We start from the raw sequence: 16229 nt of genomic DNA on the forward strand, positions 1-16229 counted from the left end.
TTCCTCAAAAGCACTTAACGGTTTCACCTGAATATTTTCCCCTCCAGTCATGCCATCTTCTGTTTAAAGCGAATATGTTTCACTCTGTTTGTCTCCATGACCATGATTCAGAGCTCTGTAGTGTCGGTGATGACAGCCTTATGTAGTTTCAGAAAAAATGGATTTGTATACCTTGCATTATCATTCACATCCTGGTGTATGGCTCTCCATGGTGGACAGGGCGTGTGAGCAGCATTGCCACACATGTTTGAAACTTATTCAAAAACAGAAATTGCAGAAGACACTGACAGGACTGACAGCATCTGTGGAGTGAAAGCAGAGGCAATCTTTCGGGTTCTGTGACTGTACCTCAAAGCACCTAGTAAGCTATATAGAAAATGTATTCTGTAGCTTTTCATTCTTGAAGGAACACAGTGGTTCTGCCAACATCTACAGAGACAGGGAAACAATGTTAATGTTTGAAGTCCAGTGTAAATCTTCTTTGGACGTGTAAAGGATTAGAAAGTGAGCGCTTTAGTATCTTGGAAGAGGTGGGAAAGAGTGTTTGGAAGCCCAGTGTGAAAGACAAATGGGCTTTAAATTGTGGTGAAAGAGACACAGATATATAATGGGTGTAAGTTAATGTGTAAATATCAGAAATTGATTTTCTCTGTTGAATGCAACATAAACAAGACACGAACTTAGGGATCCCAGCAGGGAGAGTGTACGGAAAATGGAGAACAGCCATAATGGGTTCAGGCTGTGAATTAATGGAATTGAATATTAAATCCTACAGACTGTAACGTACCAATGTGTGAAGTGAGGTGTTACTCGAGCTTGGGTTGTGCTTCATTGGAACATTACAGAAGCCTGCATTTTCTTAGAATCCCTACAGTGTGGAAATAGGACCTTCATCCCAATAGGTCTATACTGAGCCTCCAAAGAGTATGTGAACCAATCCCATTCTCTACCCGAATACTATAGATAAACCATTGACTATAGTGCCTAACCTCAACATCCCTGAACATAATCAGCTATTCAGCACGGCCAGTTCACCTAACCTGCACAACTTTGAACTGTGGCAGGAAACTGGAGCACCCAGAGGAAATCGAACCATTTTCCCTGATGCTGTGAGGTAGCAGTGCAAACCACTGAGCCACCATGCGATCCAAGACCGAAATATCAGAAGACCACACGACTATACGAGCAGAAATGAAGCCATTCGGACCATCACGTCTGCTCTGACATTCGATCACGACTGATAGATTTTCAACCCCATTTCCCTGCTTCTTCTCAGTAACCTTTGATTCCCTTGTAAATCAAGAACTTATCTCTCTCTGTTATAGATATACTAAATAGAACATTGAGCATAGAACAGTCCAGCACAGAATAGGCCCTTTGGCCCACGATGTTGTCCCGAGATTTAATCCTAATGTAAAATATAATAATTTAACCTATGCACCCCTCAACTCACTGCTAACCACGTGCATGTTCATCAGTCGCTTAAATGTCCCCAATGACTCTGCTTCCACCATCAGAACTGGCAATGCATTCCATGCATTCACAACTCTCTGCATAAAGAACCTATCTCTGACGTCTCCCTTATACCTTCCTCCTAACATCTTCAAACTATGATTTCTCGTACTAGTCAATCCTGCCCTGGGGAAAAGTCTCTGGGTATTGACTCTATCAATCCAGTCATTATTTTATGCACATGGATCAGCTCTCCTATCTCCAGAGAGAAAGGTCCAAGCTTGTTCAACCTTTCTTCATAAAATAAGCCCTCCATTCCTGGCAGCATCCTGGTAAAACTTCTTTGCAACATCCCCAAAGCCTCTGTATCTTTCCAATAGTAGGGCGACCACAACTGTACGCAATATTCCTAGTGTGGTCTCACCAGAGCTGCAGCAAAACTTTGCGGCTCTTAAACATGATCCCCCTGTTAATGAAAGCCAAAAACACCATATGATTTCTTGACACACTATCCACTGGGTGGCAACTTTGAGGGATCTATGCACTTGCACAACTAGATCCCTCTGTTCCTCCACACTGCCAAGAATCCTGTATTTAATGCTATATTCAGCATTCGAATTTGACCTTCAAAAATGAATCACTCCGCATTTATCCAGGTTGAACCTCATCTGCCATTTCTCAGCCCAGCTCTGCATCCTGTCGATGTCTCACTGCAGCCTGCAGTAGCCATTTATACTATCGACAACACGTCCACTGTTTGTGTCATCACCAAATTTGCAAATCCACCCCACAACCTCCTCATCCAAGTCATTTATAAAAGACTACACAGAGCAGAGGCTCAAGAAAACAGCCCTGTGGGATCCCACCCAACACTGTCCTCCACGCAGAATACTTCCCATCTACAACCACTGTTTGCCTTCTGCCAGCCAGCCGATTCAAAATCCAGACAGACAAATCTCCCTGTATCCCATACTTCTTGACTTTATGAATGAGCCTTCCATGGGGAACCCTAACAAATGCCTTGCTGAAGTCCACATGCACCACATCCACTGCTCGAACGTCGTCAACCTGTCTTGACACCTTCTCAAAGAAATCAATAAGATTTTTCCAAACTTTGCTCACCACAGACGTAAGACTGGTCTCTAATTGCCAGAGACTTCCCTAACACCCTTCTTGAAATAAGGGACAACATTTGCCTACTTCCAATCCTCCGGTACGACTCCTGTGGAGAGTGAGGAGGAAAATATCCTCACCAGCGGCTTAGCAACCTCCTTTCTTGCTTCCCGGAGCAGTCTACGATAAATCTGGTCTGGCCCTGGGGACGTATCCATCTTAATGTTTACCAAATTTGCTAGCACATCAACTTCATCAATCCTGACCTGATTAAGACTGATCTGGCCCAGCTCCTCTAAGTTTTCATTTGCAACAAGTTCCCTTTGCTTGATGAAAATCGAAGCAAAAAGCTCAGTTAGGGCTTCCCCTATCTGATCAGAGTCCACGCATAAGTTCCTATGCTATCCCTGATCGGCTCGACTATGTCCCTGATTATTCTCTTATTCCTCAGGTATGAGAAAAATGCCTTTGGGTTCTCTCTAATCCTTCTTGCCAAGCCTTTATCGTGCGCCATCATGGCTCGTCTCAGTCCATTTCTGAGCTCCTTTCTAGCAATCCCTGCAATCCTCTAAAGTTGTGCTAGATTCTTGCTTCCTCCATCTTATGTAAGCTGCCTGCGTCCTTTTGACGAGACATTCCTCTGTTCTCATCATCCAAGGTTCCTTAATCTTACCCCTTCTTACCTGTCTCAGAGGAACAAATATGTGTATTAATCGCAACAACTGCTCCTTAAACAGTCTCCACATGTCTGCTGTGCCCTTTCTGTGGAACAATTGCTCCCAGTCTGTACTTCCCAACTCCTGTCTGATAGCATCATAATTTCCCTTTCTACAATTAAATATCTTCCCTCGGAAACTACTCCTTTCACTCTCGCAGATTATGCTACACGTGAGGCAGTTGTGACCACTTTCGCCAAAATGCTCTCCCACCGTGAGTTCTGACACCTGTCCTGGCTCGTTGCCGTGCACCACATCCAAAATGGCCTCTCCCCTCTTTGGCCTGTCTCTATATTGAGCAAGGAAACCCTATTGAACACAGCTGACAAAACCGGCTTCATCCACACCATCTGCACTTAGAAGGTTTCAGTCGATATTGGGAAAGTTGAAATCACCCATAAAAATAACCCTGCTTATTTTGCATTTTTCCAGAATCTGCCCGCCTATGAGATCATCAATCTCTCTACTGCTATTAGGTGGTCTGTAGGAAACCTGCAAATGCGTTGACTGTTCCCTTGCAGTACCTAACTTCCACCCATCCTGACTCAGTAGAAAAACCTTCCCAACAACCTTCATTTCTGTAGCTGTGACGAACTCACTAATTAGCAATGCTGCACCCCTCCTCATTTTCATTCCACCCTGTTCTTTTTTAGATTAGATTAGATTATTTACAGTGTGGAAGCAGGCCCTTCGGCCCAATAGTTCACACCAACGCTCCATAGAGGAACCCACCCAGAACCATTCCCCTACATTTCCCCCTTCATCTAACACTATTTAGCATGGCCAATTCACCTAATCTGCGCATTTTTGGATTATGGGAAGAGACCGGAGCACCCAGAGGAAACCCATGGGGAAAATTTGCAAATTCCACACAGACAGTTCCCTGAGATAGGAACTGAACCCGGGTCGCTGGCGCTGTGAGGCAGCAGTGCTAATTACCGTGCCACGGTGCCGCCCCGAAACGTTTTTAAAAGTTCTAAACCTGGGAACATCAAGCAACCATCCCTGCCCCTGTGAAACCTACGTCTCCGTTATGGCCACGAATCGTCGCCCCAACTACTGATTGATGCTCTCAGTTCGTCACTCTTATTTCGGACATTCCTTGCATTAAATCTGACGCACTTTAACCGATCTCTTTGTTACATCGCGTGAGAAACCTTCCTGATAGATTCAATATATCCTTTCACTGTCCTGTCTGCAAATAACTCCCTCTCAGACATGTGGTCTGATTCCCACCTCCCTGCCAAACTAGTTTAAACCCGCCAGAATCACACGAGCAAACCTCCCAAACAGGTCATTTGTGCCCCTCAGTTCAGGTGCAACCCGTCCTTCAAGTACAGGTCCCATCTTACCCAGAAGTCATCCCGATGGTCTAGATATCTGAAGGCCTCCCTCCTGCACCGGCCTCGCAGTCAGGTGTAAAGCTGCATTCGCTGACTGTTCCTCATCTCACTAGCTCGTGGCACTGATAGCAAACCTGAGATCACTACTCTACTCGTCCTTCTCTTCAGCTTCCAAACTAACCCTCTGTTGTCACTTTTCAGATCCTCATTCCCTTTCCTGGCTATGACGTTGGTGCCAAATGATTTGGTTTCCACAGCCTTCTGTGTTCAGGAATTTCACAATTTCATCACGCTCTGGCTAAAGACGTTTCATCTTTTCTCTTTTCTAATCGGTTCACCCTTTGTTCTACGCCTGTGCCCTCCTGCTAGTGCAAGCACGCTCCCAATTTTGTCTGTATCCAGGTCATTCAGTATTCTGTAAATTTCAATTGGATCCCCCCTCATCCTTCTAATCTCCATCGTGTACAAACCCAGAGTCCTCCAATGTTCCTCATGTGTTCAGATTTTCATTTGCGGTGAACCTTCTCTTGACACACACCAAGGTTAATACATCCTTCCTGAGGTATGAGGCACAAAATACTGATAATGTCGTCTGACCAGAGCCTGAGAAAACCTCAGAATCCCCACCATTATAAGCGATTCCACTCGAGATGAATTGTATCTGCCTTCTTAACTACAGACTCAACCTGCAAGTTTACCTAAGGTGAATCCTGGGCTTGGAATCTCAAGTCCCTTTGTGACTCACACTTCTGAGTTATTTTTACCATTTATTCATCATACCAAATACATGAACTCACACTCTCTCACATTGTATTCCATCTGCTACTCCTTTTCCCATTCTCCTATACTGTCGAAATCTTTCTGCAGGCTCCCTGCCTCCTCAATACTACATGCCCCTCCAACTATCTTTGCATCATCTGCAAACGCAGCCAGAATGCCTTCTGTTCGCCACTCAGATCATTAACCTATAAAGTTAAATGTTGTGGTTTCAACACTGACTCTTGTGGAACATTGCTAGTCATCGGCTGCCATCCTGAGAGTGACAATTTTATACTCACACTGCGTCCTGCCAGACAGCCAACTTTTATCCATGCTAGTACCTGGCCTCTGACACCATTGGTCCTTATCTTACACTGCAGCCTCCTGTGCTGTACCATATCAGAGGCCTTCTGGAAGTTCATATAGGTAACTCTCTCTGGTCCAACCCGTCGTTTCGTGCGAAAAGAATTCTCATTATCTTGAAAGCAATGTCGTGTATAGAAATGGGGAGCAATCAGAAGCTCAGGATCATTCCTACCGGCAGAGTGGAGATGTTCCTCAAAGCAGTTTCTGTTTGGCTCACTAATGTAAAGGAGTCTGCATTGTAAGCAGCAATGACAGGAGACTGGATTGAAAGAGTACAAGTGAAATGCTACTTCACCTGGAAGGTGTGCTTAGGGCCTTGGACAGTGAGGAGGGAAGAGATGAATGTGCAAATGTTGCAGCTTTTTCATTTACATGGGAAAGTGCCATGGGGTGTAGGAAAGTGTTTGGGATGATGGAAGTTGCCAATGAAGGAATGGACCTGTGAAATACTGACAGTGGGACGGGAGGGGAAGATATGTTTGATGGTGCTGTCCTGTTGGAGGTGGTGGAAGTGGCGGAGTATGATTCTGTGAATGTGAATTCTAGTGCAGTAGGAAGTGAGGACAAGGGGAGAGCTATCATTGTTCTGTGGAGGAGAGGACCGAATGAGGGCAGAAGTGAGGGAGATGAGGCAGTCACAGCTGAAAGCTAAGTCCATCAGAGTGAGGGAATTTCTCGTTTGAGAGAAAAGAATGACATGTAGGAAGCTTCCCACTGGAATGTGGCATCATCAAACAGAAATGACAGAGCCAGAGAAACTGGGAGAATGGAGTCACCCTCAGCTGACCATGCATTCAGCAATATACGGTGATTCCCCCTGAATGATTGAAAAGAGCCAGGCATTTCAATTGCAGAATTATGTCTTATATCTGTTCTAAAACAAATATGAAAATAAACCCAGGTGAAGGTCAGTAGATGTGTGGGGGAGACATTTAAGCAGATACTTCATAAAGCTCAGCAATGATTGACTCTGGTCACAAAGATAATGATATGACAATATGAAGATGACCCCCGCCCCACCGCCAAGATTCACAAAGGCTGTGAAGGATAACTAAGCAATCACAAACTCAAGAATTAAGATTGGTGAGCACTAGCATCGGCCACATTTGGGATGTTTACTTTGTAACCAGAAGCAGTTAGTATAAAGCAAAATACAAAGAAAGATAATCCAAAACTGGCAAGAAATATATATTTTTAAAAAACCACAATAGGTTTTTCATATCGATTTTAAAAAAGTATGATGTGTGTGTGAGCATTGGAAGAAAGGCAGGAAACTATATTTGGACTCCTGGAGGATGTGACTGTGGATTTGGTTTCAGGAAACAGGCAGAGAATTTTAAACAGTATTTTACATCGTTCCTCACAGAGGAAGCCACAAAGATTTTCAATATTATAAATAAAACTGTAGTCGGATGAAAGTTCCTGCACTATCTCCAACAAAATGAAGAACGCTTTTCTCAAACAGATAAGACCGAGGGTAAAAAGGTCATCAGCAATTCATAGGCGATTTTAATAGAAGTGCGCACAGAGTGTTCTTTTGGCACTGTGTGAAATATTCCACAGGTCTCTGGATTACAGGAGTGTTCCAGTGAAACTGGAGACCCCCCAATGCGGACTCTGTCTTCTAGGAGAAAGTGAATCTTCAGGTCTTTAGGTGCAACCTTTATCTGAATAGTAGAGCAGATTTGATGCTCATGATGCACCTTCATCCTGAGAGATTTAAAAACAAATCTCTGCTCCTTCCTCTGATGTGAAAATTATCTGGAACATTGTACAAACGACGTCATCCAGAGAATTATAGAAATAGCACTCTCCAGAATATTTTATAACCATGAGGGGGTATTGCGCAGTAAGAGATAGACACAGAAGGTGCTGCATGCAGTAGTGAGAGTTATGGAGCCTTACTCGGAGGAAGGTGTTCTAACAGATATACAATGACTGTGAGGGAGCAGGGAAATATCTTGACACTTATCCTGACAGAGTGGGGAAGTCTATTGATGCTTGTCTCTATTGCTGGACATTTCTTCATAACACAAATATTACACAGAGCTGGGTGGGAAGCTCAGGCAGTGCTCGGGGTGTCTGGTGGTGTGGCCCCCTCTGGTAAGAGAATTTTCCCCCTCTGTACAAGCCCATCCACCATGACCTCCGTGGTCCTGTCGATAAATCGTGGTGTAATTACGCTTTATCTGCCATGCTTGGGGTAAATTGTGCGGGCAGCTCCAAACTTAGAAAGTTCAACCGTGTGCCCATTAGCCTTTTAAAGATGGCAGCACTGCCAGGGTTCATGGAATATCCAGGGGCATCCAGCCATGATGGGTGGGAGAATTGGGATGGAACTGAATGAGGTGGGTCTGATAGTTAATGAGGTGAGTTCGATAAATTCGCACTAGGACAAAGCTTGGTCTCGTTTAGACGATCCCTCTGTCACATTCAATGAAAATGGCACTGAGACAAATTTATATTAGATTTAGCCCAATGAGTCGAGGACTGGTGATCCTGCTCCCAGTTACAAAGCTGCAGACCAAATACTCATCCAAAAACTTCATCATCTGACCTCACACCAATATCCTGTTCACCTGGATACAGTGGCTCAAATTGCAAGATGCTTTTTTTTATCATTTCACAATTTTTAAACCTAACATGAGATCCTTCTCCGAAATTCTTTCTCAATCTCCCTCCTCTTTTAACCAAGATCCTCCCATTTTGTGGTATTTCAACTGACTCTTGGTCTCTCTCTGGCAGTGAGTTTCATACCCACAGCACCCATTGTCATGGCCCAATGGAGATATGGAGCTGTACATAGATGGGAGCTGCACTTCCTGTCACTTCCAGCATGGGCTCCAAGCTCCCCCACACTGGGCAATGATCTAACACCGTGTTACTCAGCAATGCAGTGGTTGGTGTAGACAGCGGCACATGCTGGGAAGGCAACTGCTCCAGGTTAACACATAACGTCACTTCTATTCACTGCACAGCTCCCGATAATGGACAGATATAGTCTGTGTTTATCGAACAATGAACTGGTGTGTTCTGCACACTGGCCTGTGCTGAACAGTTTATTTAGTCCAGTTTAAATATCATTGCACTGTTTGAGTGATAAGAAATGGACTGGCGAGCTCTGAACATTGTTCGATCCTGGAAAGATTGCTGAGCAGTGCACTAGCCTGGTCTACGCAGTGTTTCATGATGAACAGATATCTCATCTTGGATTATACATGTCCGGGCTGGACCTGTTAGGTGGATTGAGTATCCGACATAACCTTCACTCCTCCAGCTCGGCCCATTCCGCTGCCAAACCCCATATTTCTGCAATATTTGTTCATTCAGTAATTACCCAGGTAAAACGAAAATATGTGTCCCTTTGTTATGGACCAGAGCAAATCCCCTCCATCATCTCTGCCCCTCACCTCTAACTTCACAAGTGAGATGTGCCATTCACCCAATAGTCGGCGATGTCAACGTCCCACCCACACCAAGTATTATTGTGTTATATCAGTGTTATCGTGAAAGTGGTTATCTGGATCTGTTTGTTCAGTGACTGTGATTAATATCAGTCTTCCTTGATCACTGGAGGGGTTACCTCTTCCATAATTAGGTGATTCTTTCAACTTATTATGCGATGTATCGGGGCAGCGTCCTCCTCAACACGATTAAAATCAGCAGCTACAGAGCGAGTGTTGGATCAGAATCTGAAAGCATTAGAATATTCCAACAATGGATCAGAATCTGAGAACTTTAGACTGAAAAGTTCCAACAATGGATCAGAATCCGAGAACTTTTTTTACTGGAATATTCCAACAATGGACAGGAGTTTATCTTGGGGTCTTTACTATCTTTCTTGGGAGTGGGCATGGCTAGAGTTGTGGTTACAAGCCGTACTGATGATTATTCAAGCTGGGTACTATCCCATCCTCGCTATTGTTGGTGTTCCTGGTAGGCCTATCTCAGTCAATTCTATAACCTATGATGAAGGCTATTGCTATTCCAATTAATTATATTTTACAAATATATGAACTTTCAGTCACAAACTTCACTTCCTTTACATGCATTTCCAAACTGCTAACTCCCAAACATCTAAGAATTAACAAGCCCGTTCAGAACTTTGAATCTCCTTTTTGCTCTGAACTGTTTTATGTCTCCATATTCTCTCTCTCATCAAATTTGCCGACACCAACATCCATAATATCCCCAGTCTCCAACTTTGCCTCAGTGCTGTTGCTGAATTAGCCATCGTCTACCCCTTTGTCAATGACAGATTTTACGGCTCCAGTTCTCTTCTGACGTCTCTTCCAGTTACAAATAGTTTGCCCACAAGCAATTTCTTGTCTCTACAGTTACTTCACAACAGGGACTCTGTATCAGAGTAATAATGTCAGTGAGCATGTAATTCAGAGGCATAGGTTATGATTCGAAAAGCATTATTTGAAATCCTACCATCGCCAATGACTAAACTTAAACTCAAATGACAAAAATTGGAATGAAATCTAATTTCATTCATGGCAACCATAAACCATCAGGATTATTTTCCTTATTTTACTGATAACCTTTTGTAAAGAAATTTAACAATTTTGCGCCATCTGGACTAAGTGTAACTTCAGACACACAACAATGTGGTTGGTTCATATTGCCATGACTAGTAGCCGCGTGGTCAAGAGCCATTCGAGATGGACAACAAATGCTGCCCTTGCCAGTGGTGCTGGCATCCAGTGAAAGAACAACATTAAAGGTGAAATGACGACGGAAATGTGGATGCTGGAGATATGAAATAAAATTCTCTACCGTCTGAAAGAATGTTGGAGAATATCAGCAGGTGTGGCATTCTCTCGGACTGGACAAACACAAATGACGTTTCGAGTTCAGTGACCCTATCAAAATTGAATGCAACTAGGAAATAATATTATTTGTATAAGGGATGTTTGCAAGGGTGAGTGGGAGGTTTGTGTTGAATGGATGGAGAAATTTCCAGCAAGAGGGAGAGGCACAGAGAGAAAGAGTTAGAGATAAAAAGAGAGAGAGGAAAAACAAGCAAAAGGATGGCTAATGATGGACCGGAAGTAAAATAGGATTGGAGGTTATTTTAACATTTCCCCTTTTCCCATATTCCTGAATACCAGCTCCATTTCGGGATGTCCTGTTTAAAGTGAGTCATGTTCTCACTGTCCCTCTTCTCTGAATGTGGTGATCATGTCCATCGGCAACACTGGTGCTGTCCTAATATTTGCTGAGATACAGAGAAACGCAATTTTACACTGTCAACTTCTACTTTGGAGTGATAAACTGATACTGTGGGATTGCGTGGAGATATAACGGCTTTCTCAGCTATGAAAGGAAACTGAGGAGACGGAGATCTGTTCAACACTGAATGGGTGCACCATGTGTGCGGGGACTTGACTTACTGTTGTAATTAGAAAGTCAGTGGAGATTCTGTGCATGGTGTTTTCAGGTTTGTATTGTCAGCTGCTGCGTTCATTCAGGGAGACCCGAGGGCCTGTTGACCCCACTCTAGACACTGCACTTACAGTTTATCTGGGTCCATGGAAAACAAATGGAGCTGAGACTACACAGAAGGGAAGCTGTGTAAACAGGGTGGGGCTGGGCACTGCTCATTTCTCCCACGGATTTCGAAAAATATTTGTCTCATCTGGACCCATTCCAAGTGCAAAGTGTGAAAACAGTTTGTTTCATAAATAAGGTGCTCACTGAGCTGTGTCACTTCCTTCAGTTTAACCTGAAGCCTCACATCAGTGACAGGACTGTGCTGACTCTCACCGAGAAATGAACAGGATTGATTCTGGAACTTTCCAGGCTGGAGTGGGTAATGTATCCACCATATCTGAAGTGCAGTCCTCCGATGTATTCATGAGTTGACAGAAGCCATCTGCCTGCTAAGAGAAATACAATGGTTCCATCTCCACAGGAGAAGGTACAGAAACTAACTTCCAGAAATACGAGAAAACAGAGTGACGGGTAAAAATGAGAAACCGCAGGAAATTAGAATTAAGGAAGAGTATGAATTTGAAATTCTAATTGAATTGAAGTTTCATAACTTGCTGCATCCGATGAGCTACATCCCAGAGTATTGAGGAAGTGGCAACAGAGCCAGTGAAAGAATTAATGATTATTCTTCAAAGCTCGTTAGATTCAGGAAAGGATCCTGCAGACTGGAAAGCAGCTATTATAAGCCTACATATTTAAAACAGGACGGAGAGGGAAAACAGAAAACTAAATAGCTTGATGTCAGCTATGAGGAAAACATTGTAACCTTTTATTAGAATGTGACAACGAGACACTTGGAAAACAGTGATGTGATTTGATAGATTCGTTCTAGATTCAGAAAAGGGAAATGATCATTGATAAACCTGCTGTAGTTTGTGGAGATTGTCCATTGTAACATCAACAATTGAGAAACAATGTGAGTGGAATATTTGAATTTTCAACAGACGTTTGTCACGGTTGAATATAGGTGAGTGGGGAATGTTAAATTCCATGGGTAGGTAGGTGTGGAATATATACGACTTGGATTAAAAATTGGATAATGGAGACAATGAAGGGAATAGTGCTTTTCTCTGGACCGAAGGCTTGTTGGGTATCAATAGGATCAGTGTTTGATCAATAGCTGTTCATAAGGTATAAAAACGGAATCAAATGGGAACAACAAATGTCATCATTCACATTTATATTTGTTAAATGGTGAGAGGTTGGCGAGTGCTTTTGTAGAAAAGGACCTGGATGTCCTTGGTCATAAGTCACTAACAAAATTTTTACGGGACAGGAAGAAAATGATACGTGGCTCTTTTTACAAAATGATTGGAGTACTAGGGTTAGTATATCCTTCCCAATGGTAGTGATTTGTTGAGAGAATATTTGGTGCATTGTGTACAGATTTGGTCTGTTTTATAAATAACGATCTCTTTGTCACAGAGACAGTGCAAAGGAGTTTCACCAGACTGAACCCTGGCATGATGTACCGTGACGAGAGTGTTCAGGATCTATGTGTTTAATCTGTAGCGCTGTCAGAGCATAAGAAGTTGAAACTTGATGGTTATAGACGGACACTCATTATGTCCCAAACAGCTGAAGAGTGGGACAATTCCATACTTTTCATGGCGTGTTTGATTCCTGATGTGTGCCTCTGCAGAGCCACTATGTCGTTTGACAGAGAGGGACACGCTCTGAATGAACTCTGATCACTTTAATGCAGTTATTGTGTGACACTGCATTGAATGTTACTTTGTAGACAATCCTGTCAGCAGTCAAAATACCTTCATTCTGAGAGAGTTAACAATTCTGAACCAGCATCTGATCTCCACAGAGACCGTGGGTCTGCTTTCTTGAAGATGGAAGATATCTTGGAGAACGGTTAAAAAAGGTTGGCTTCATTCCTACGACCAGAATACCATGTGAAAGCAACACATGGGTAGTATGAGTAATTACGCCATGTGGACCAGGTTGGAGCAATCTATCTATTCAGTCAGTGCTCCATTTGTTGTGATGTTGGAGGATCTGTGACAACTTCCTGTTCCTGTATTAGTGACTTGAGAAGCTGAATGACCTCTTCCTGTTTCTTTTTCATCACTCGGAGTGTGAAATGGTCTCTTTCTGATCCTGTGTAAGTGAAGTGTGGGAGTGAGCAGATTTCTTCTCTTCCAATGTAATAGGCAGGAGGGGCTGAATGAGCTACCACACGTCCTGTCTAATAGTTTGATAGACTGAATTACTTCCCCATATTTTTGTGAACTCAGCTTGAGGTGCTGAATGAGCTCCTCCATTTTTTGTGGAAATGTGCGGTGTCTAGCAGTGCTGTTACATGAATGTTACCCAGACTTTCAAAGCATGATCTTGAATGGTGTCCAGTTCTATTTGCACACTAACTACTTCAAGAGCTGAGGAGTGGCAACTTGTTTTGAACATTAACTAACCTTCCATGAATATCCCCACTTCTGCTCAATTTGGGCTCAATGCGCTGAATGACCTCCTCCCACATTTTCTATAATAACCAATTGTACATGCCTGGGCTGAGGGAGCTACCTTGAGGATCTCCTACAGATGCGTCCCATGGCTGAGATACTTGATGTCGACTGACGATAAACATCTTCCCTATGCTAAGAATGACTCCAAACAATGGAGCGATCACTACCGATTCTCATTAAGTGCAATTTTTCTCAGGATCCTTAATGTCATCCTCAGTCTAACACTGCCTTCAGTTCAGGGCCAGTCATTCTTACCTGAGACCATGTGTTCCCTATTTTGTTCATATAAATAGGTCATGGTGTAGAAGCAGAGAATGTTTTCCTCAAATACACGGTAGTGAATGTCAGGAAGAATCTTACACAGAGAGTTAGGGGAGCTAGCTCACTGAAAAGGACCAGTGGTGTCCCGTAGGGATCGGTTCTGGCACCTCTGCCCATTGCGACTTTTGTACATGACTTGGATAAGGAAGTGGAAGGGTGGGGTTAATAAGTTTGCCAATGACAGGAAAGTTTGTAGAGTGGTACATAGTGTGGAGGGCTGTTTAGGTTGCAATGGGACATTGACATAATGCAGAGCAGGGCTGAGAAGTGTCAGATGGAGTTCAAATTGGAAAAGTGTGAAGTGATTCCCTTTATAAGCTTGATTTTGAGTGCAGAATACAGTGTTATATTCAGGATTCTTGGCAGTATGGAGGAAAAGAGGTATCTTGGGGCCGATGTCCATAGATCCCTAAAAGTTGCTGCTCATATTGATTGGATTGTTAAGAAGGCGAATGGTGTGTTCGCTTTCATTAATAGGGGGATTGACTTTAAGAGCCGTAAGGTTATGCTGCAGCATGATAGAGCCTTGGTTAGGCCACGCTTGAAATATTGTGTTCAGTTCTGGTCACCCAATTATAGGAATTGAGATGGAAACTTTAGAAAGAGTGCAGAGGAAATTTGTCAGAATGCTGTCTGGACTGGAGGGCAGGCTTTAGGAAGAAAGATTGATGGAGCTAGGGCTTTCCTCATTGGCGGGAAGAAGAATGAGAGGTGACTTGATAGAGGTAAACCAGGTGGTGAGAGGGCTACATATACATTGCATAGCCAGAGACATTTTCTCACGGCAGAAATGGCTGTCAGGATGTGGCATCATTTGGAGCAAGGCTTCGGGGAGATGTCAGAGGTTGGTTCTTTATACAGAGAGTGGTGAATGTGTGAAATGCACTGCCGGCAGTGGTAGTATAGTTAGGTACATTAGGGACATGTAAGCGACTCTTAGATAGGCACATGTGAAGATAGAACAAAGTAGTTCATGTAGGTTAGTCTGATCTGAGAGTAGGACAAAAGGTCGGTGCAACGTTGAGGGCCAAAGGAACTGTAATGTGCTATAATGGTCTATGTTCTATCTTCTATGAGACTATTTAAAGAGGGGTTAGATGGATTTTGACCGATCAGAGAGGTGAGGGCTATTAGCAATCGGGCATGAAAGAGGCTTTGAAACCTAGAGCAGATCAGTCATGATCTTAGTAAGGACAAGGCAAGATTGGGGTTTGAACAATTTCCTCCTCTTTCTGATGTTCTCCCATTCTGTTATTGGAATGTTAGTGGGTTTTATTTTCCTGGAAGTTATGTTATTGAATGTTGCAGTCAGAGAGACCAGATGATTCTGTGAGCCATCTCTGGGTGAGGTCTCGTGGCTGCATTCACAGTGAATCTGGGTCTACAACATGACCAACAAATGGAGCACAAGTTATAGAGAAGGGAAGCTCTGCATAGAGAGATGAGTGGCCTGTTTCATGCCATGCCTGGATTTTCCAGTTCTATTTTCCAAATCTCCTAAACAGTGTGGGACAGACTTGAGAGGCTGAATGGTCTCCTCTGTTTCTGTGCACCAGGTTATAGCAGTAAGTAGCATCCAACTGCTCCTGTCTAGCAATTTTGAGGGGCTGAAAGGAACACAGAAACATGGGACTGAGGAGCAGGAGTGGGTCATTAGACACTTTGATCCTTCTCCACCAGGCACTAAGATTGTGGTTGATCAGGTTGTGTTCTCAGCTCCAATTTACTGTCTGTATCCCATTCTCTGTGACTCACTGCTCTGTCACATACTTAACTAACGTAGATTTGAATAAACGTAAACAAAGAGGAATGTCAAACTTCTGGGGAAGAAAATTCGCACTTGAAAGGCCCTTTTAGATTTTTCCCCATCCCTCTTTTAGAATCAGAGAGTCATACAGCATGGAAACAGATCCTTTATTCCAGCTTGCCCACATCGGCCAGATATCCCAATCTGAACCATTCCTATTTACGTACCTATCCCAATATATTTTGATTGTGTAATTTTTCCGGCCTTCAACATTTTCTCTGACAGCACCTTCCGTACACGTATCACCGTTGGCATAAAAATGTAACTCCTAAGGTCCACTCTAAATCTTTCCCCCAAACCTTCAACCTATACCGTCTTGTTCTAGACTCCCCTAACACTGGGAAAAACACTTTGGCCATTCAGACTATCCATGCCCCAC

This window comes from Chiloscyllium punctatum, chromosome 6 (assembly GCF_047496795.1).
Source record: "Chiloscyllium punctatum isolate Juve2018m chromosome 6, sChiPun1.3, whole genome shotgun sequence".
NCBI lineage: Eukaryota > Metazoa > Chordata > Chondrichthyes > Orectolobiformes > Hemiscylliidae > Chiloscyllium > Chiloscyllium punctatum.